Consider the following 22,018-nt stretch of genomic DNA (forward strand, 5'->3'; position numbering starts at 1 on the left):
CACAGATTTTAACCTTCAAGAGATATCCTCTCACGCAAAAACCTATTAATGCTTTACATTTCCCTAGTAGGATCCATTCTAAGATACAGTATTATAATATGGGGAGGAGCCTTCGTTAACAACCTACGTCCTCTACATATCATACAAAATTCCATCATAAAAATCAATTCAGAAAAAAGAAACAGTATTCCACATAATTCCTATATGAAGAAACAAAAATCCTACCAATCAGTCTTTTGTATGTTCATCAATGTATAATTCGAGTTCACACAACTAAATACTCACTTCGAAGCAGATATGTCCAACCAACCAAACAAACTAGTAATGAAGAATTAGCAATACATACATTTAGAAAAGCTATAACCCAAAGAACGTTTCTATTTTGCGGTCCAAAATTTTACAATGAAATACCAGTACATTTAAAAAAAAATGACAAACTAAGAAATTTTAAAACTGAAATAAAGAACTACATCCTGAAAAACAAGGAAACTTTCTATAAAATACAACGATAGTGAATACACCCACCATTTGCTGCTATCCCTGTCCTTTACAAATCGTCGAATGTCTTTCCTTTTTTTTTATCTTGTAAATCCTTGCCCGCCAAAATTTTTAAGATAATTTTATGTACAATCCTAATAGTTTTTTCAGAGAAGCCCTGGAAAAAACACACACACAGGCAATTATGCCTAGGTATGTTTTACCCAGAGAGCAAATCTAACCCCATTTTGTGAAAAAATTGTAATATTTTTTTTGTACATGCAATACTTGAATAAACTTGAACTTGAAAAACGTGAAACTGTATCAATTAGTTTTTTTGCGACTAATATTATAATGGCTATACATTTTTCTTCTCTGAGATGTAGTTGCACATTATTATTATTTTCATCACTAGGTATAATAGAGAAAGGTTTAAAGACAAATTGCATCTCTGGAAAACACCAGCGTTAGTGACAAAACCACTCATGAGAAACGTGTTCAAGAAAGCTGGAGTGTCAAGACCTCTCAAACCATAACATCGAAGTTTAATAAGAAAATCCTCATTCTCAACACAGTTAGAGGCTAAGGCAATATCATGCGATATAGATCTGAGCGTAATTTTTTTATTGCATTATTTCTGACAGAAAAATTTGTTAATATTGAGTTGACAGTTCTGGTTCAACAAAAAACCGTTGCTATTATGGATTATTATTGTTTGGTTGGTATTTTTTTGCCTCAAAGTCAACTTCAGATTGGGATGGTGATGTTTTGCAAGTAAATTTTGCTTTTTTAATTGCTGTTTTCAGTTACTGATCAGAAAAATCAAGAGCTATTGGAACAGGCAAGATTTTATTTCTTACTCTTCAGTTGTGCCGTTTCGTTAGACCGTTTTGAAGTGGATGAGGTTGGGGTGACTTGGGTTAGCCCATTTGGGGTGGAAGAGGTTGGGGTGACTTGCGTGAATCATTTGGGTTGTAAGAGGGTGGGTTGACTTGGGTTAGGTCATTTGGGTTGTACGAGGGTGGGCTGACTTGGGTTAGGTCATTTGGGTTGAACGAGGGTGGGGTGACTTTGGTGCATTTGTGGTGGACGTGGTTGGGTGAATCATCATATGCAGAGACTGAGACTTGAACTGTCACAATACAAAGTGTGGCGTCTCTGTTTGGAAAATGATGAAACAGCAAAGCATACACTTTGTGCCTGCCCCACTGGGGACCAAATCAGGTTCTTAGAGTTCGTCAGAGCCGTACTCTTACATCTGATCTGAAAGACCATTCACCATACAAACTAATCGGCTTCATTAAGAAACTGGGTTTGTTAGGCCGAGTGTTAATAGGTGTGAGCCGCAATAAACCCTTGCGGGTTGCGGTGAAGGGTCGAATAGACCCACTCACTTCAGACCAAACCTAATCTTACCTAGGCCACTTGAGGTAGACGAGAGTAAGGTGGGCGAGGGTTAGGTCGTTTCAGGGAAGGCAAGGTAGCTCGACTTACCGACTTGGGATAGGATTGTGGGTTGGCTCTTTCCTGGTGTGGCCTGGGTTGGCTTTTTTTTTGGTTGTACCAGGGTAGGTGAGGTAGGTTGGGTTATAGACTTGGGATAGAAAAAAAAATCTAAAAATATATGCTGGCGCCATCTAGTGTACGGTAGCGTAATTATCATTCGATGGTAGCGCCATCTATAGTTTATTTTCAAAAGAGTCACCCTGCTGAAGGGAGTGAGGGTTGACAAACAATTGGGTTAGGTACGTCGAATTGGGTTAAAGCAAAATAATTGAGTTGGGTTTATACTAATTGAGTTAGGTCGAATTGGTTTGCAGGTCGGGGTGGACTACAAGAAAAGTTTTATACACTGACTGTTGTGGTAAAATGTTGAAAGTTTGCGATTCATTGATCGAATCGTTGAATCGTAAACGATTTCCGAGATTCAAATTAGTCGAATGAAGTGATTTTCAGGAATTTGACGAGAAAAATAAAAAAAACTTGTTTTCACATATGCATATAGTAACAAAATCTTCGGTTTTTAAACTGAATATTGTGTTTCCAAGAGGACGACTAGAAAAATGAAAAAATTATCATCCCTATATATTCGAATGGCAAGAAAATTGTCATTTTTTTATACCGAAAGTGTGAGATTCATTCTAAATTCACATTTGCTAGAAGCATTCAAAAACATATGATTTCAGGACTGCACATATGCACAGCACTGATAAATTGATCAAACAAAGTGGATAAATTCAGAGGGAATTTCAAAAATCGTCGAGTTTTTAGAAATATGTTATTTCATAATAACCGTGACATACTAATTAGTTGGATTATTTAGAAAAACTGTACATGATTTTTTATGAAATATTTATTATAATTAGTCGACAAACAATGAAGAAAAATGAGATCATTCATTTTAATAACATATTACTGAAAGCCCGGTAAACATTTATTTCATTTGGTTGACATACTGATAAAACAATTTGGTATGTCAAACAAGGCTTTCTCCTATTCAGACACGTATTGCCAATCAAGGCAGAGCATAACAAATAATGTTAGCGGAATTTTGCAATGTCCTAACGACGCAAACCTGTGATATTTTAACGGAATTCGTCGGTTGTGTAACAACCGTTTAAAGACCTCTGACCAGTTTATGGCGCCGAATGCCTGGCAAGGACGTTCTTTTCTAGATCAAGAAACCCACATCACATACTTTAATTCGTACGAAAACAAGACGTTTATGTGCATTCAATAAATTGGAATCGTTAATACATTTTTCTGAACACTAGAAGATATACAATAGAAAAGTAAGGATTTATTTTGTTATTGAACATGAACAAAATATAACTTACTTTTAACACGAATATCATACAAAGTTCTTTGTATGCCCTGTTTTCATAATGAAATAGATGATATTTCTATAAAAACACATTTTCACATAGAGTGCGTTTGTGCTCGTTAAAAATGGTGTTGATCACAAATTATAAATGCAATGCCAACCCACTTGGTATAAACACGTTTGGGAAAATGCCCTCTATCATTGCTGAGTTTCTGAATCACCCTGAACCAAAAGAATATACAGGTCACTGTTTCAGACGGTCTGCTTCTTTGCTAGCAGAATCAGGAGCAAATATAATGGATACTAGTGGTTGCCCGCGGCTTCGCCCGCGTAGAATTTGGCAGTTGTAGTACTAATTAGTACTATGTTGCTGTATCGCTACTGTTCCAATGTTTTGACAGAATCAGAATCAACAAACTTAGGCGTGCGCAGCGTTATAGAACACTGCTTTCAAAAAATTGTTCTGTGACGCCATCTAGTGGCGAGTTACAAAAAAATTGATAGCCTAAAAACCTTCTCTATGAGAAATTACTCATACAAGTTTCATCACGATCGGTTGAGCGATGTAGAAGTTTATCACTTACCAACCAACCAACAAACATCCATTTTTATATATTAGACTAGTACTATGTTGCTGTATCACTGCTGTTCCAATGTTTTGACAGAATCAAAATCAACGAACTTAGGCGTGCGCAGCGTTATAGAACATTGCTTTAAAAAAACTGTTATACAGCGCCATCTAGTGGTGAGTTATAAAAAAATGTATAGCCTCAAAAACTTCTCTATGAAAAATTACTTATACATGTCAAGTTTCATCATGATCGGATGATCGATGTAGAAGTTTATCACTTACCAACCAACAAACATCCATTTTTATATATTAGATTAAGGAACACGGAGGATGAAAGCCTACAACAGTAGCTGACGGTTACATCGATCAATCTATTTCTTATAAAAAGGCTATTGCTGAAAGAATAATCCCATCAGCTAGCTTCATCGTTACAGCATCGTTCTCTCCACTTCAAGAATTAAATGTTAATGCCCATGAAATTGTCAACTCAGATAGTTCAAATATATTACAAGGCTCTTCAACATCGCAAGGTATTAATATCAGTAGGTATTCTAATTGTGCTTTCCATATTAATGTTCATAAATAATAATAATAATAATGTAATTAATGTATATAATACCTTTGTAACATAATTTAATTGTGTCTATATCTATTGTTCATAACAAAACTTCCTTGAAAATTGAATAATTATGTTTTGTTTATTGTTATTTTGTCGAAAAAATCGTGTTGAAGATATTTTAACACGCTACTTTTGAACATCATCTTTTAATACTCTTGACAACCACTAAAAATGTCACTTTTGATGTACAGTTATACAAAAAACTTTTGATTTTTGTTCAAAATTGGTCTGAACACTAAGAAGCCCTTTCATACCATTTTAACTCATAGATTGTAACATTTCAACTATTTGAATTTCTTTTCTCGCAGATCTGGAATTCTTCTGAGCAGAATGCAGTAGTACTTCCACCATCAAATGAATCATGTAGTCTCTTCGGATAGCCGAGATATTTATAGCGGAGAAATTATTCTCCGCTATAAATATACCCTCTTCAATTCAAACATGATTCCTTTGGCTGGAATTTGATCAGATAAGCGAATGAATGTCATTACGTACTGTCATCGTGTGTTTTTTTCTTATAATGTTATCCAGATTTGGTACTAAAGAGCTGGTTAAGAAAGTGTCTTACGGCAAAATATCAAATGTCTACCAGTGAGGATGACAGTGTTCCATGTAAGTGAAATTTCACCTATTCAAATCACTATATTGTGTAGGAATCCTATGAATGCTATCTGATTCAATTCCATAACGAATATTCGGAATACAAACTGAATAGATAAAAGTGTTTTTTTGTATGTTCATATAAAAATATATGTTCATATAAAAGTAGCTGTTTCGAAAGTATTTTTTCTTTCGTGTGATTTGATGTTTATATGAAATTAACTGTTTCGGTAAGGCTTTTTTTCCAGTTTTCGTCTGGAAGTTACTTCTTTTCATGACCTTCACATCTTTCTATGGGATATTCCTACATTTTTTGTATCGAGATGGAGAAGAAGAAATTATATACGTACTGTCATCGACATGAGTAAATCGAACACATTCCTTGATAAAACCGTAATTTTATGAAAGTTTTGAGAACTATTTTTTAATGTAATACAGATTTGGTACTGAAGAGCTGATAAGCTACCGGTGGGAATGATAGTGAGGATGAATGAGGTGACTGTCCAGCAGCTTTTGCAAGTCAGACAGGCAAAAATTTCAACATCAGATACCGGGAGCATGTATTAGTGGATAAAAAAATCAGCTATTTATGGACATCTACAAGGAACAAACCACACAATAAATAAAGAAAACATGAAAAATTCTTCGTACATACAAGAAAGAAAGGGAAATGGGTTTGTTGAAAGCATTGGAAATAAATTGTACAAAAATCCTAATTTCAAAACGTTCAATAATCAAATAGAACTGTGCAACTCGTCCCTTTTGAATTCGTTGATTTTGACATCTAGTTTAGGATGCAATGAACAGTTGGTAATCGTGATGTAGATATTATAGATAATTAGTTATTGTAGTATTGGTATTGATTATCCAGGTAACATGAGTTATTACAGGTATCTGTTACAGGTTCTTGCCCTTATCAGAGTATATTTTAGAAATAATGTTGGCTTGATGTATTAGTTATTTGGAACTGGTTTAATAAACCGAAACCGGTTGCAGCAAATAATAAACTTAGTAGAATGGTTGGCAATGCCAAATAGCAACAATACAAAAAAAACTATTGACATGAGATGAAGACTAAAAAATTATTAACAAGAAATGAAAATTAAAATTTAAAAGACTCCAAACCAAGTTACTTCACGACGTTTCGATTGCTAGTATCCACATTAGAAAACACTCTAATGACCTATAAATAGTCAGATCTCTGAGGAATAAGTCCAGTTATCACCCGTAGACGATTGTGGCTAATAACAATCGAATCGTCGTGAAGTAACCTGGTTTGGAGTCTTCTAATTTTCATTTATTGTTGATAACTTTTTAATTTTTATCTCATGTTGATATTTAAATTTTTTGTTGTTGTATTGTTGCTTGTATTTTTTTTCATTGTAATTTCAGTTTTTTGCTTGATATAATTGTTATTTTTCAGCTAACCTGTTTAATTTTTTACAGATTCTTTCAGGGATTTCAAATTAATTTATATCATATTGAACAATGGAAGTCCGAACTAATGGAATAAACTTAGTAGAAACTTGACAAAATTTAATTTCTTCATTCTATATTCAATATGAATTTCTACGAAATAAATAGGTCATCAATCGAACAAGGATGAGTGTTCCATGTGAATGAAATTTCACCTCGTTCATTCGATATATTGTGTAGGAATCCTGTGAATGATATCTAATTCAATTCCATTACGAATGTTTGGGATACAAACTGGATAGAAAAAAGTACGTTTTTTTATAATTCAGTATTCATATGAATGTATTTGTTTCGAAAGTATTTTTCTTTCGTGTAATTCAATATTTATATGAAAATAGCTGTTCTAATAAGGCTTTTTTCCAGTTTGTGTCTGGAAGTTACTTTTTTACATGATCTACAAATAATTTTTTAAGTTGATTATCTATTTAGGAGATTCCCACATTTCCAGTGTTACTATCTTCATTCGGGTTGGAAGGCCATCGTAGTTTGGAACTGCATCCATGACTCAGTGCTAGCGAAACGTTAGGATGCAGTTCCAAACTACAACGACCTCCAAACCCGAATGAAGATAGTAACCCTGAAAATATCGGCGGCAAAAGCCTTAACCAAGATTCTCACAGTTTTTAGTATTGAGATGGAGAAGTAGAAAGCCAAAACAAATCTTGCCTAAAAATCATTCTCCCAAAAAAATGCACTCCTTTCAGTGTAATACTGTGAATTTCTGTAGATGACGTCCAAATGAAATCATTTAATTTAGTTACCTGTTTCAATACTTTGGGTTGAATTTCTATGAGCAACCATAATCGATATGCACCTCTGCCTCCGCAAAACAAGAGCTAGTATGTCATATCAAAATCAAATTGGGTTTTCTCAAAGTATTGATTATTCAGGTAACTTCAGCACTTCTCCTGCAACTCAAACTTTCTCATCAACTATACTACCGCATACACAAGTATGAGACACACAAATAGATGAACCCATCCTAAGTCTTACTGCTATTCTGAAAGATTCATAGTCTAATAGTGTTCCAAGAGATACAACAGGTAAAGCATCCAGCCAAGCACCTGATTCCTTGATCATTGCTGCTTTCAGACGAGCATTATCGTATATACTTGTAGATTTCAGAAGTGTTCAGGCGATGCATTGAATCTATTGGAGCCTCTGGAGACATCCTACATTTTATTTTATAAGAGAGAGGACACTGGTAAATCAAGATCTTCAGATGATGTGGTGCTGCAGGTTTTTACTTGTTTTCCTGCTGCTGAAAAAGCAAATGCGCCACTGGAATCAATGAAGTCGCATCGAAGCGCCTATAATTTTTATTGTTGTTTTTATTTTTATCGTTGTTTCAACATTTGTGATTCAGTACAAATTATGAGTGCAACGTTTTTGTAATTCATGACTTGTTTATTTTGTGAAAATTCATGATCACTTCAATTAAATTAATGAAACACTTTTGTCTGATTTCCACAAGTTATTTTATTCTCACTACAGTAATAATTGGCGGGTTGGCTGTCCTTGTTCATCTTTCACTGCCTGAACCATGCTGTTCTTGGTGATTGCATGGGCTTCGGATATGGGGGTTGAGCAAACCGACCATCGGGTGCCTGCTTCCACGTAGCCCCGCTGGATACGGAAATAACAGAATCACCTGTGGTTCTGTTATTTCCTAACTGAATGGCATCCCAACGATAGCTCAATCTTGAGGTGTGTGTATTCGTGCCGAGAGGATGAATGACACTGAGCCTGTCAGCTGTTTCTACGGAACCTTCGAGATACCGAGCGTCCTCTCGTCGAAGTATCGCCTTGAGTAAACTTAAAAATTCTTTCTGACGCTGAGTCTATAGACGAGATGGATGTCGAGCTCACGACTTCATCTGATCTCCCTGTGAACTTAGATCAGGAGCGAATCTACAGGGGTGACGGATTTCGAGTTTACGACTCCAACGGACCTACTTGTGAATTTAATTCAGGAGCGAGTCTACAAAGGAGATGGATGTCGAATTTATGACTCCAACTGACCTCCCTGTAAATTTAGTTCAGGAGCGAGTCTACAGAGGAGATGAATGTCGAGTTTACGACTTCATCTGACCTCCCTCTAAATTTATTTCAAGAGCTAGTCTACAGAGGAGAAGGATGTCGAGTTTACGACTCCAACTGACCTCTCTGTAAATTTAATTCAGGAGCGAGTCTACAGAGGAGATGGATGCCGAGTTTACGACTCCATCTGACCTCCCTGTGAATTTAGTCCAGGAGCGAGAGCTTCTCAACTCCTCAACACTGAACCTTAAAAAAAGGTTTGGTGGTGCAGCCAGGAAACGACTGAGTCATCTCCTTAAGAACGGGGTACCTTATGAAACCGCCATGCACCAAATTCTTGAGTGGCATATGCAGAATCTGTGTCAGGTGGGAGAACAAACCCCCCATGAGCAGGTTAGCAAATGTTTGCGCTCAAGTGATGATTCACCAATACCAGAGACGAAAAAGCCCTACACGGCTGAATCTAAGGCATCGTCAGGTGTAACTGACGTAAAAAAACCTCATATGGAAAGGTTGTCGTGGGTATCGAGGTGGGAATCTTGCAACTTGTCTATCCAACTACCTCATCAACAGAGCATTACTTTGTGCCTACCCCGCTGGGGACCGAATCATGTCTTTAGAGTTCGGCAGAGCCGTACCATCTGACCTGAAAGAGCACTCACCATACCAACTAATGGGCTTCGTTAAGAATCTGGGTTTATTTGTCCGAGTGTGAATAGGTGTGAGTCACAATAAACCCTTGCGGGTTGCGTTGGAGGGTCGAATAGGCCCACTCACTTTGGACCTAACCTAACCTAACAGTAATAATCAGTTCACTATCACTTGATAGTGAAGACTAACTGATAAACGGGGATAAAACCCGAAACCGGTCGTAAAAATAAAATAACTAGTATAAATTAGACAAGACTGTTTTCATTCATTTCAATTGAAGTAATTCAATAACGGCCTATTAGGATTTTAGTCAAAAATAACAGCAAAGTCCTTGATCACGGAAACTTAAAAATTCCAAACATTTCAGAACTCCTTGCCAGAGATCCAATTTGTACCTGTCGATCTGACTTTCGTTCAATATGTAACACATTTGAATCTAATTTGAAAGCACAATATAAAGAGAGACCACTCTGTATAAGCCGCATAACTTTTTTCGTCCATAACTAATGCTAATTTGATGAATCCGCCTCTACCGTTTATGAATCATTTCACACTTATGCGAAGTAATTGAAATCAAGTCATGCTACAGTTATTACAGCTTGTATTTAGCCTTACAGTTGTTTATACATTATAGCCAATTTGAGATTTTTGTAGAGGCTGTTCGGCCAGGTGTAGGTTTGTCAGCTTTCACTTATGTAATATGGCAAACGAAAGTGTCTAGTAGCGGCAAGTGTTTTAAGATAATATTATCGGGTGGTGAGACTGGCATTCATTGTTGAATAATAATAATATACTTTATTATCATTGAAAATAAATCTTGTGGAAAAAGCTTGTGAAAAATAAATATAAATGTAAGTATAGAAATATAAAATTTGACTATGGAAACATTTAAAAAAAGGAAAATTAGAACATACATAGTTCAACGTCGAAATTTTGTATAAACATGGTTGTGTACAGATTTGTTTAAAAATATTATCAACAGTTATTATATTATTATATTATCAACACATAAATAAACACACCGATTTCACCAGACAATCAAACATTTATATCCAAACAAGAATATAAATAAAAATCTTATGTAATCTAAATACAAATATGCACATTTTGTCACGTGAATTTATCATTATAGAACCCTTGCAAATTATAATAGGGTCTATCAGCCAAAATTGTTTTTACTCTTATTCCAAACATTTTTTGGTCAAATTTGCCTGTCTTATATCTGAGGGCAAGTGATTAAGCATCTTGACTCCATAGTATTAAATTGAATTCCTGGCCAATTTTGTTGAAGGAATTGGCAATTTCAACTCGGTGGAACGGGTGCTATAAAAATGACAGAAAGCCTCAAATAGGGACATATTTTTGTGAATGAGGCAAACCGATTCCAAAATGAACAAAGCAATCACTGTTAAAATCTTGTGCTCAACGAATTATTTGTGTCTGCAATAATCACGAGGTTTAATCTTACACATACCTGATAGCCCGTTTCAGCATTGCTAATACAGACATATTTTCTGGTGAATTGCATACTCCCCAAAACGATATTTCATAACGTAGGTGGGTTTCAACGAGGGCGTAATACACCGTTCTGGCAATTTTAATTCCCAAATTTATTGAAGTTACTCTCACTGCATAACATCCATATTAAATTTAACTTTCGAGTTGTTTGATACGTTCAATAAATGTGAGCTTATTGTCAATGTGAATACCTACAAATTTAGATTGAGTCTCGTTCTTGATCACTAAGTTATCACCAAAAGACAGGTCATCAAGAGCACATATAAATGATAAAATGTTTATTTTAGTGATATTGAAGGATGGCAAATTAGCACCACATAACTCCTTAATTTTTTTTATATCAGTAGTGTAAATCATTCGAGTTTTTGTTGTTCCACAATATCGTCGTGTCATCAACGAAACGAGTGAAATTTCCAAAAATACTCAAATTTGCAATGTAATTGACATATAATAAGAATAAGATTGCTCCTAAAACTGATCCTTGCAGAACACCACACGAAATTTCCATTTTTTCTGAAAGTTCTGTTGTTCTTACCATTTGATTCCTTCCTGAAAGATAAGATTCAAATTATTTGAGCGTCAATTCTCTGCAGCCGAATTGGTGGATTTTTCTTAGCAAGATCTTATGATTAACGTAATCAAACGCTTTAGAAAGATCACGAAAGACCGTAGCTGCTACATTGAATAAATATCATGAAGAAATGAAAACGTGGTGATTCGAAAACCAAACTGGCTTTAACTTAAGATATTGTGGTGTTATAGAAAAACCGTCAGACATATTTTTTCGATAACTTTGGCTTAAGTCAATGATTTTATACCAAAAATGGGCTGCAAAGTCTCGGGCATAGATGGCACTAGTCTAATTGCATTCACTGCTTTTTCAGATAGTGTTAACCTTCAAAAGAGAGCTGTTGAAATTTCATGATATTGTACTCATAAGTTTGTGAGTTATTGTTCTAATAGTGTTATTACTTTGGTTTTCTTCAAAACAATGAATCGAAAACAATTTGGTGTTTCGATTTTAAACTGCTTCTTGATGGGAAAAATACCGTTCAAGCAAAGTAATGACTTGAAAAGTTTTATAAGGAGTCCGCTCGTTCGTAGGAGTGCGTAGGGTTAACGGAAAAAAACATATTTTAAACATATTTCTACTTGATCGATTAGATGATACTGAAAAGTTGAATAAAACTGTTTTTTAACTTAAATTTAACCATAACTTCTCAATCTCCTGGTATTACTTAAAAAATTTCGACTCACAGTTTAGATATTTCATCGAGTTATCACACTGACATTATTTGATCAGCAAGATGTTGAAAATGATGGATTTGAATACATTTCAAATGATTGAATTCGAGATTCAGCATTTTATAAAATCCCTGAACCTTCAGTTTCGAAATTCCATCAAAGTATACAGTCCATGCCATCCACATAGCAAAATTTCGAAAATTCCGAATTTGGTACTCTCGGGATATGAACCTTGACATGACTAAAACTCCTGTACCGTATTAGAGTTACAGGAATCAACTTTCTACGTTGTACTGGGTTTGAAAGACTTGACAGTTTGCAAAACAAGACACTTATCGCAAACTTATTAGTGCACCAGTTCATTAAAGTTCCAAAAAATCATATTTTCAATAATTTTGGACACTCCGTTTAATTTTTAACAAGTTTCATAGTTATCAATTTGATGAAATATCAGAGCCTTTTCAAAATGATAATCAATTTGAAATACTCTCCAATTCAATTTTGATATAAATTCAATATCTGATACGTCTGACACTGAAGAAGTAAAAACCTACCAGAACTACCACAACTTTTACTATACTCGCAAAGTCTGTTACAATCATTTTTCTTTTGATAACGATGAAAATATATGTAATACATTATGTATTTCCATCAGATCACCCTGTACATGGTTGAATTTGTTTTTTTATTATAAGTGGAAAATGTTAATTAGGCTTCCACTAATAGAAAATTTCAATCAATTTATTGATTTTCAATACTCTATTCTCCTTATCATGATGAAACTTCTCCTGCTGAACTTTTCTGTAAAAAAACCAAATTTGTTCTGTAGGCCACCTTGTTGTAATGAAGGCTACATTAGATGTTTATTTTATATCTCTTCCAGAAAAATTAGCCTGTGAAATTTCTTGATTATTTTAGAAAAGTATTACCATTGCACAAGACTTCAAAACTTTATGAACAATTAATTACCAAATATTAGATTCAGAATAAGAAAACAGTAGTTCATGTGCAGCCTACATGAAAATCATTATGTCATACCCACATCTTACCTGTTATAAATATTAATTCGATCCAAAAAGCAATTTTTTTTCGCCGTTACATCGTTTGAAATTCGGCATGATCCCTGTTGCTATATTTTCGTGACCATTACTTGAATAATACCTACTTAATGAACCCATGATGTTATTTGGTGGTTATGCATTAATCAAAAAATCAGAAATGGCACCTGGTGAATATTTCAAACACCAGATGGATAAAACTTTGATTTAATGTATCTGACACCTACTCTGTGTGACATAGTTTTGTTATCCACGTGTCGCCATATTCAGTTTGTGATATTCATAATTTTTCAATAGCGATGGGTGAAAAATTAAAATGAATGAAATAGTTTATTCAGTTAGCTTATATGAATTTCAATAGAGAAGTAAGTAGATATTCTGAATATACAGGGTGTAACATACGTACGTTGAAATATTCAAGTGACGTATTCCTGATGCAATTTCAAGAAAAAAAGCCTATACGAAAAGATATCCGGATATTCTTCGTTTCGGAGATACAGGGTGTTGGAATTGATTTTTCTTGTTATTTTTCCAAAAATAATTTCTGCAAAAAATGAGTTATTTGTATGTAATTTGGTACCCAGGGTTTTTTTCGACATAGGAAATCATAATTTTGTATTAATTTTCATGTCACATCTAAAAATAATATGCATATTACTCACCTCCTAGAAGTGAAGTTACTGAAAATATTACAAAAACTAAGTATCTAGTGGATCTCGTCAAAATAAACTAATGATTTTTTGATGAGCATTGAAAACAGTTGTTTATTCTGACGAGATTCACCACATACTTAGTTTTTGTAATGTTTTCAGTAACTTCACTTAGCGCCCTAGAAGCTAAGTAATATGCACGATATGAATAATTGTGAATATTTCGAAAATGATCACCTTCAGCGTAGTTGAGGAGGTGTATTTTTTTACTTCGAAAAGTTGTGGGAATTAGGTTTTCTCATGGAAAGTACCAAAATTTCACTGTCAAAAAAAGTAAGGGGAATTTGAAATAAATAATAACAGCGTATACAGCGCCCTCTAGATGTTACATGAAAATCATAACGAAGTTATTTGAAGGTGATTGACAATGTTTCGTGATGAATTTCACTAGTTCGGACTTCCATTGTCTACTATATAAAATGATTTGAAATCCCTGAAACAAGTAAAAAAGAATAATTAAAAAAGAATAGTTGAAAATAACAATTATATTAAGCAACAATAAACCTGAAATGAAATGATAGTGAAATAACCTACAAGTAAAAATATAATAATTGAATAAATAAAAAATAAAGAAATGTATCTACAATCGTCTTCGGGTGATGACTGGGATGACATCACCCGAAGACGATTGTAGATACCAACAATCGAAACGTCGTGAACTAACGTGACTTGGAATCTCTACACTTTTTTATTTTTATTATTTTCTTTTTGCATTCCTTTATTTTTTATTTATTCAATTATTATATTTTTACTTGTAGGTTACTTCACTATCATTTCATTTCAGGTTTATTGTTGCTTAATATAATTGTTATTTTCAACTATTCTTTTTTAATTATTCTTTTTTACTTGTTTCAGGGATTTCAAATCATTTTATATAGTAGACAATGGAAGTCCGAACTAGTGAAATTCAATAACGAAGTTATGATTCCACCCTCACGTCACGTCTCATGTCAAAAAAATCTTGGGTACCAAACTTCATGTAATTAACTAATTTTTTGAAAAGTTATTTTTGAAAAACGAACAAAAAACTCAATTCCAACACCCTGCATCTCCGAAACGAAGCATTTCCGTACACAAGTAAATAAAGACTTTTTTTCTTAAAATTGTCTTAGAAATAGGTCACTTGAGTATTGAAACGTACTTATGTTACACCCTGTATACGACTGGTTAGTATTTATTTCATTCCATTTATTGAAAAATGTAGAAGTTAAATTTAACGAGGATATTATTTTGGTGAGAAATTAGTTTTTGGGAAAGAAAGATTTTTGCTTTCTACTTCTTCATCTTGATACAAAAAACATAGGGCTTCTGAAGAAAGGACGGAAGCAATCAATTTCAAAAAAGTTACTCTATACAGAGATGTGTAAATTGTACAGAAAGTAACTTTCAGGCACAAACTGAAATACTCTCACATTTTTTATCTATCAAGTTGAAGAAGTAGAAAGCCAAAATCTCTCCTACAACATACCAATTTCAATTTAAACAAGATTCCTATGGCTGGGATTCAATCAAATAAGCGAATGAATGTCATCACGTACTGTCAGCAATAACATGAGTAGAATAAACTCATTCCGTGACATGAAGTCATAATTTTATGAATGAATTGCGTATTTTTTCTCATAATATTATCCAGATTTGGTACTGAAGAGTTGGGAAGGCAAGTATTTTATGTCAAAACATATCTACCAGCGAGGATGTCAAGTAAGTGAAATTTTAACTCTTATATTTACTTCATTGTGTAGCAATCCTGTGAATTAAGTTTGATTCAATTCCAGAACGAATATTTGGAATACAAATTGAAAATCGAATAGTGTTTTCTGTATAATTTTGTTTATTTTCTTTTCATGTAATGCAATGTTTATATGAAAGTAGTTATTTCGAGAGGGCTTTCCTTTCACTTTGTCTCAAAGTTATTCCTTTGCATCATCTACCAATCTTTACATAAAGTTATTTTTTTAAATTCATTGCTTTCTTTCTTTTTTTTGCAGGATTCATAACAATCTACTGATATATTTTAAAGCTATATATCATGAGAAAACACAAAGAACAGTTGATTTATGTATGCCAGTTATATCATATTGAATATAGTATCTATAAAACAGAGACAAATCTCCAACATTTTTCCGATGTTCCAGACTATCCAGGTTGCGAGTGACGTATCCAATCAGGCGGGTGGCTCTTTTCTGGATGGAATCCAGCAGCTTCAGTGTATTCTTAGGGACGGAGCTACAAACATGAGAACAATACTCCTAAGAAGGTCTGATCTGAGCTTTAAAAAGCATCAAAAGTTGCTGAGGTGTGTACAGTTTTCTGGTTCGGAAGAGTGTTCCAAGCTTTTGAGAAGCAGCCGTTGCAATTCCAGCGACATGATTGTGCCAAGACACATTGGTATCCATTTTAATCTCCAAGAAATTAATCGAAGCAGAAAGCGGAATTGTCTGTTCTGACCTCATTATATTCTGTTTGGCGACATTTATCTTTTTAGAGAAAACAGATGGCTGGGTTTTCGTGGTATTGAATTGAACCTGGAGACTTTCACCCCAATTCGAAATCACCTCTAGATCCTCATTAAGATATGCAACCTCCTGCTGCCGGTGAAGAAGTGCATCCACATTCGATGTCCTGGAATCCAAATGGAATGTCGTCAGCAAAGCGATATATTGGATTCATGGTGTCCTTCAATAAGTCTTCGATATACAATAAGAAGAGGATTGGAGACAATATGGATCCCTGAGGAATACCAGCATCAAGAGATATCCATCGATGACCACTCGCAGGAAACGTTATTGTAGCCATAGCATCGAAGCGAAGCAAACCTTCATGTCACACACAGCATTTCACCCTCCATGTTTCTGGATTGCGTTATTCCAAATATGGGTGACATACGATAGAAGGTTGCCTATTGATCTTTGTTTCCGAAAACCATATGATATATTTGCTTTGGAATGTAATAACTTTACCATTCGTTCAACCCATTACTTTGTGTCCATTATAGTTCAGTCCTTCAGAAGGTTCCATATTCCATTTGCAGGATCAATTCCGTCAAAAAATCCCACTTGGAAAAGTTCTATACAAAGAATTTTTGAAAAATGTTGGGGAATTGTCCAAACGAATTCATTGGATATAGGAGTATGTGATGATTGTCAATTCAATGATTATGTGTGGATCATTTTTTTGATGGCAAACCTTTCCAGTGTGAAGAAAGAGGCTTGCCTTCTGCACCAAATCGTCTTCGTCCTTGGAAACTCTTCTGGATGTATCTTATCTTTACATATTTTTGGAAAGATACGCTGAATGAATAAAAACAAAAGCGTGCATGTTACCGATTGATCAGAAGGGCTTATACAGCTAGTCCACTTGTTTCGAATTCCTTGTTTTGGCAACTTATATTGTTAATACTTTGTCTGACATGTTTAATTATTATTTTCCTGTAAAGCAAATTAATCCTAAAACTACAGATTTTAGTAAGCATGTTGAAACAGCTCCTGAAATTAAATATCTTTAAAACAAGCTAGATGCAATACAAATCATTGCAGAAGTAACAAGGACCTTGGATAATTTTGCACTTCTCAATAAACTAAAGAAGGGATATAGAATACTTATTAATAAAACAAAAATCTTCTCAAATGACAAAATAATATCGGATTCTGATAATAGACAGAGGGCTTCCTGGCAAATAATCAATAAACAGCGCGGAAAAAACAATAATGTCAACAAAAATAACATATTACCTGACGATTTTGCCAGATTTTTTAATGACTATGTAGATAATTTGATGAAAACTATAACAGACTTCCATCACAGTCATCTTGGAATTTTAATTATGAAAATTCCTCTCAATACTTCAACCTTTTGGTTGCATCCCACTGATGATATGGAAATTCCGAGAATTGTCACCAACTTGAAAAATTCAAAAGCTGCTGACATTTATGGATTGCATGCCACTGCTATAAAACTAATAATTAAGGACATCGCAGCACCTTTGGCTAACCTTTTCAATGAGTGTATGTGTCAGGGAATATTTCCCGACGCTTTCAAAATAGCTAAGGTGACCCCTTCGCATAAAAAGGGTGATATTAACCTTCCTGATAATTATCGACCAATTTCTATCATTCCGCTAATTGGTAAAATATTTGAACTAATTCTTAAGGAAAGGTTACTCCAATTTTTCGAGTCAAATAGGCTACTGTGTAATGCGCAATTTGGCTATAGACCTAACCGGTCTACTGTATTGGCTCTATGTGAATTTTATGAAGTTGTTGTGGATGCCTTTGAGAATCGTCAGTTTTGTGAGGTGAAGTTTTACGACCTGTCAAGGGCATTTGATACGATACGACATGATTTCTTGCTATTAAAATTGGAAAGATATGGGGTTAGAGGCGTGGCTTTGAAGCTTTTTTCGTCATATTTGGAGGAACGAAAGTATTTTATGAGTGTCTCCGGCCGGAGATCTGCTGAGTACCCAGTTATGTTTGGGGTCCCACAGGGCTCCGTTTTAGGACCCTTGCTTTTTATTATATATTTCAATGATTTATGTATGATTATTAACTCTGATGTATCTTCCATTTTTTATGCAGATGACTCCCCACTCGTTGTGAAAAATTTAAATGAAAACAGTGCTTTACTGACCCTTAATTGTTCAGAACAGAATGCTAAAGTTTGGTTTCGATGTAATTTCTTTTTCTTGAATGAAAGTAAAACGCAGCATCTCAGTTTGAACCATGCGGAAAAATCTGAGGATAGAGTTAAACTCTTGGGCCTTCATATAGACTCTCAACTGAATTTTTCATTTCACATTCAGGATCTAGCAAAACGTCTGGCCAAAGCTTCTTATGCGTTGCGTCAATTGAAATATAAGCTGTCCTTTGATTATTTAAAAATAGCGTGCATTGCCATGTTCCACGGTATTTGCCATGGTTTGATTATTTGCGGAAGTGCGACTCATGCCAATCAAATATTCTTAGCACAAAAAAAAGTCATTAGAATAATTTCTTCTAGTGAGTATGACGCTCATTGTGAGCCGCTTTTTAAAAAATTCAACTACATGCCGCTGCATTGTTGTTATATATTGGAGTGCCTCCTTTATGTTGGGAGCAAAATTTTGGCGAATGAGGTAACCTCAAACTGCCATGTACCTAGGTACAGTACCAGAGGTGGTAGTGATCTGCGTTTTCCACTCTTCAGACTAACCAAATCTCATAATTCTTATTTGTATTTAGGTTTTAAAATGTTTAACGCCCTTCCACAAAAACATAAAAATTTCTTTACTTTAAAAACATTCAAAAATCAAATGCGCAAATATTCAGTTTATCATTGTTTCTATTCTGTGGAAGAATGTTCGCTTCATGGAAGTGCATATGTGTGTGAGTATTGATTTTTTATTTATTTTTTTTATATATATTTTTTTTGTTTTTTTTTATAGCATTTGATTTGTTTTGTGTTTAATGACAAATGTAGACATGTTTTCATTGTATACACGAATAAATATATCTATCTATCTATCTATAGGTTGCAGTAGAACATTGAACACTTACTTATGTTGAACCCAACCTAACCTCAACTATACCCATTGAAGTAGGAAATTAGACGCTGTGAATTTGGATAAAAAATATCAGTTTCCACAATTATTTTGTATCCCGTTTTGTTAACGAGAACTGATTTGATTTTCAAACCTTTCACGCCCACTTTCTACAAGTGAAGACATTAAAAAAGTTGAATTTGTAATTTTTGTTGTTCAGAAAATACCATTACAACCAGTTCAGTAAATTTCTAGCGTAGACTCGGAATTCTGGGATCAAATGTGATATTTGCAATTCTCACATTATATTGAAAGGACTTTTCCTGTTTGAATTCAGTCAATGAAGTTTTTGATTTTGATTTCAACTCAGAATTGTGCCGGGTTTGCTAAACACGAACTTTGCCACTACTTGATGGTCAAGCCAATCCTCCGTCAAAATCCAACCCCACTCGGAGAGCATCACCTTCGGCAATCTTCTGCACTTCTGCAGGCGACCAGCAAGCAGCATCGACTTCTTCGTCGCCACTTTCAGTTTCGTTGGTGGGTCAGAGCTAGCCGGCTGTTTCGCTGTTTTGCCGCCCGCGCACTCCGCGATCTCGACGCGCCACTTTCTTTTGTTTCGTCGTCGGTATCTTTTGTTTTGACGCGCGCTCGATTTCGGGTTGGGAAATTGCAAATTGGCTGTGATCGCTTAAGTTAATACTGACAGTTTTCAACCGGATTTCTTTGATGCCCGTCCATGGAGCAAGAGGTTGTTAGGGGGTTATAAGGTAATAATGGTGATCCTGAGTGCTTTATTCAGTTCTCTTGATTATTCTGCTTGCATATCATTGTTGAAAGCAGTTAGGTAATCTATAAATAGTCCTTCGTACCCAGACATGAATTTCGGCCTTTTTTAGAACAAAACTGTACAGACAGTAGTGATGTTGAGGTAGAAATGTCATCTTCAAAAATTGTATGTTTCATCGATATTGGAATTCAGCTCATAAATTGTGAAGAATTGAAAAAATTTGATGAAATATAAATCTCAGTAAGCAATTTCTGGACTGAGAAACTGGTACAATCATGAAATTCACATAAGTTCATTCAAATATGAATGAATGCTTCAATTATTTTCATCACATACGCTTTGTAAATATATGATTCCAGTATTACATATTTTTCTCATTGATCCATTTACTGATGATTTTAATACACCATCATTGGTTCAGTCCTCACATATGACGAGGTCTTCCCCATCTTATATTTGGAATGAGACAATATGTCGAAGTCTGATAAAAAAATACATTCTGATGGGAAATGCATCACCCAACAATGATAACGTATTCTTAATTTTTATTCCAAATGGAAAGGTAGGCCTTGTGATCACCAGTTTGATTGGTATTTCAATCATCTCATGTGCAATGTTTTATTTTTGGAATTCTAATCAGCCATTCCCGAGTAATTAGCGGTTTTATCTATTTAAAGATTCTGTACAGAAACGATGGATATTATATATAAAAAAAATCGTACCTTTTTTCTATACAGTTCTCAAATGAACTGCGATCGTACATCGTTCACTTCAGATGTCACGTAACTCATCAAAAGCATCTAGAAGCGTCATATCGAGCGGTGTGGTGTCCCTTCTGAGGGATCTTGTCATTTTATCTACAAGTTTGGATCAACAAATCCTAATGAGTTTTCATCTAACGTTACCATCCAGCAAGGAATATTCAAATCGGTGGACAGGAGAACGTAGTCCTTTAGAAAGGCCCGCTCGATCACCGGATATGACGCCTTTAGATTTTCTGTGAGAATTCCTGGAACCTCAAGACATAAATAGAGGTGCTCGTAATGGAATTACACTATAAAAATTTCATGATATGCAGAATGACTCAGAAACAACCCTTCATCATTTTCAGTAAATGAATGGTAAATATTCTAACAATGTATTGTGATAATGCATCGTTTGTTCATAGATTCTCAATAGGAATATGAAACTGTTGAGTATTTAGAAACGGTTGATTCATTTTAAAAATGAAAGGGTTGGATAGAGAATTGGAATACTTACCAAAAAGGGTATCACAAAACCCCCCTTTCCATTTGAAAAATAAAAAAAATATGTGACATCATTTTTTTTTCATCAAGCAGTACCCAAAATAATACCTTCCTACGTCAATTTTGACCAATTTTCATATCTTTGCCCTTTCAAAAGTTAAGCGAACGGAGAATTTTTCCTTCATTACATATCATTATTGAGTGTCTTGGAACCCTCATAAAGTCAAGAATCTCAATCTGTTCTTATCTTGCAGACACCCCGTTTAATTTGTTTGGTGTTCGTTCCACGTTATATTCCATGATTTATGTTTTGTCCAATCTCTTGTACTAGTAGTGGTCAGTATATACTGTAAACATCATTTGTGTTGTGAAACATATAAAATGTCATATGATGAAGAAGTGTTGTTGCATACGTTGACCTCCCTTACAAGATGTCAAGGAGAATATTTAAGGGCGTTACTGTTGTTGCTGTTTGTCTATATTTCATTGCTCCCTCTAACCTCAAACAAGAATACACGTTTTATATGGGACTTTGATGTATCAAATCAGAATATCGTATACAACAAATTCATTTATATTGCTTTCAAAAACTACACCTCACGATTTGATCTTCACAAACTTTATTTTGAAAAATATATCACAACATATTCAACGAAAGTCATTTTTTGTGAAGG

The 22,018-nt window shown here is 34.5% G+C and overlaps 1 protein-coding gene across 2 annotated transcripts in view; it reads left to right on the forward strand.

Annotated features, from left to right (window-relative positions):
* Nucleotides 1–19,855: 19,855 nt before the first annotated feature.
* Nucleotides 19,856–22,018, forward strand: part of LOC141485055 (uncharacterized) — a 143,150-nt gene continuing 140,987 nt past the window's right edge. For both annotated transcript variants that reach the window (XM_074180988.1, XM_074180989.1), the window contains exon 1: nt 19,856–20,077. The gene's annotated coding sequence lies outside the window, so the exon portion shown is untranslated. The remainder of the gene's footprint in view (nt 20,078–22,018) is intronic.

This window comes from Leptinotarsa decemlineata, unplaced genomic scaffold, assembly GCF_025532065.1.
Source record: "Leptinotarsa decemlineata unplaced genomic scaffold, Ldec_3_MD MMD2_tig00026307_RagTag_RagTag, whole genome shotgun sequence".
NCBI lineage: Eukaryota > Metazoa > Arthropoda > Insecta > Coleoptera > Chrysomelidae > Leptinotarsa > Leptinotarsa decemlineata.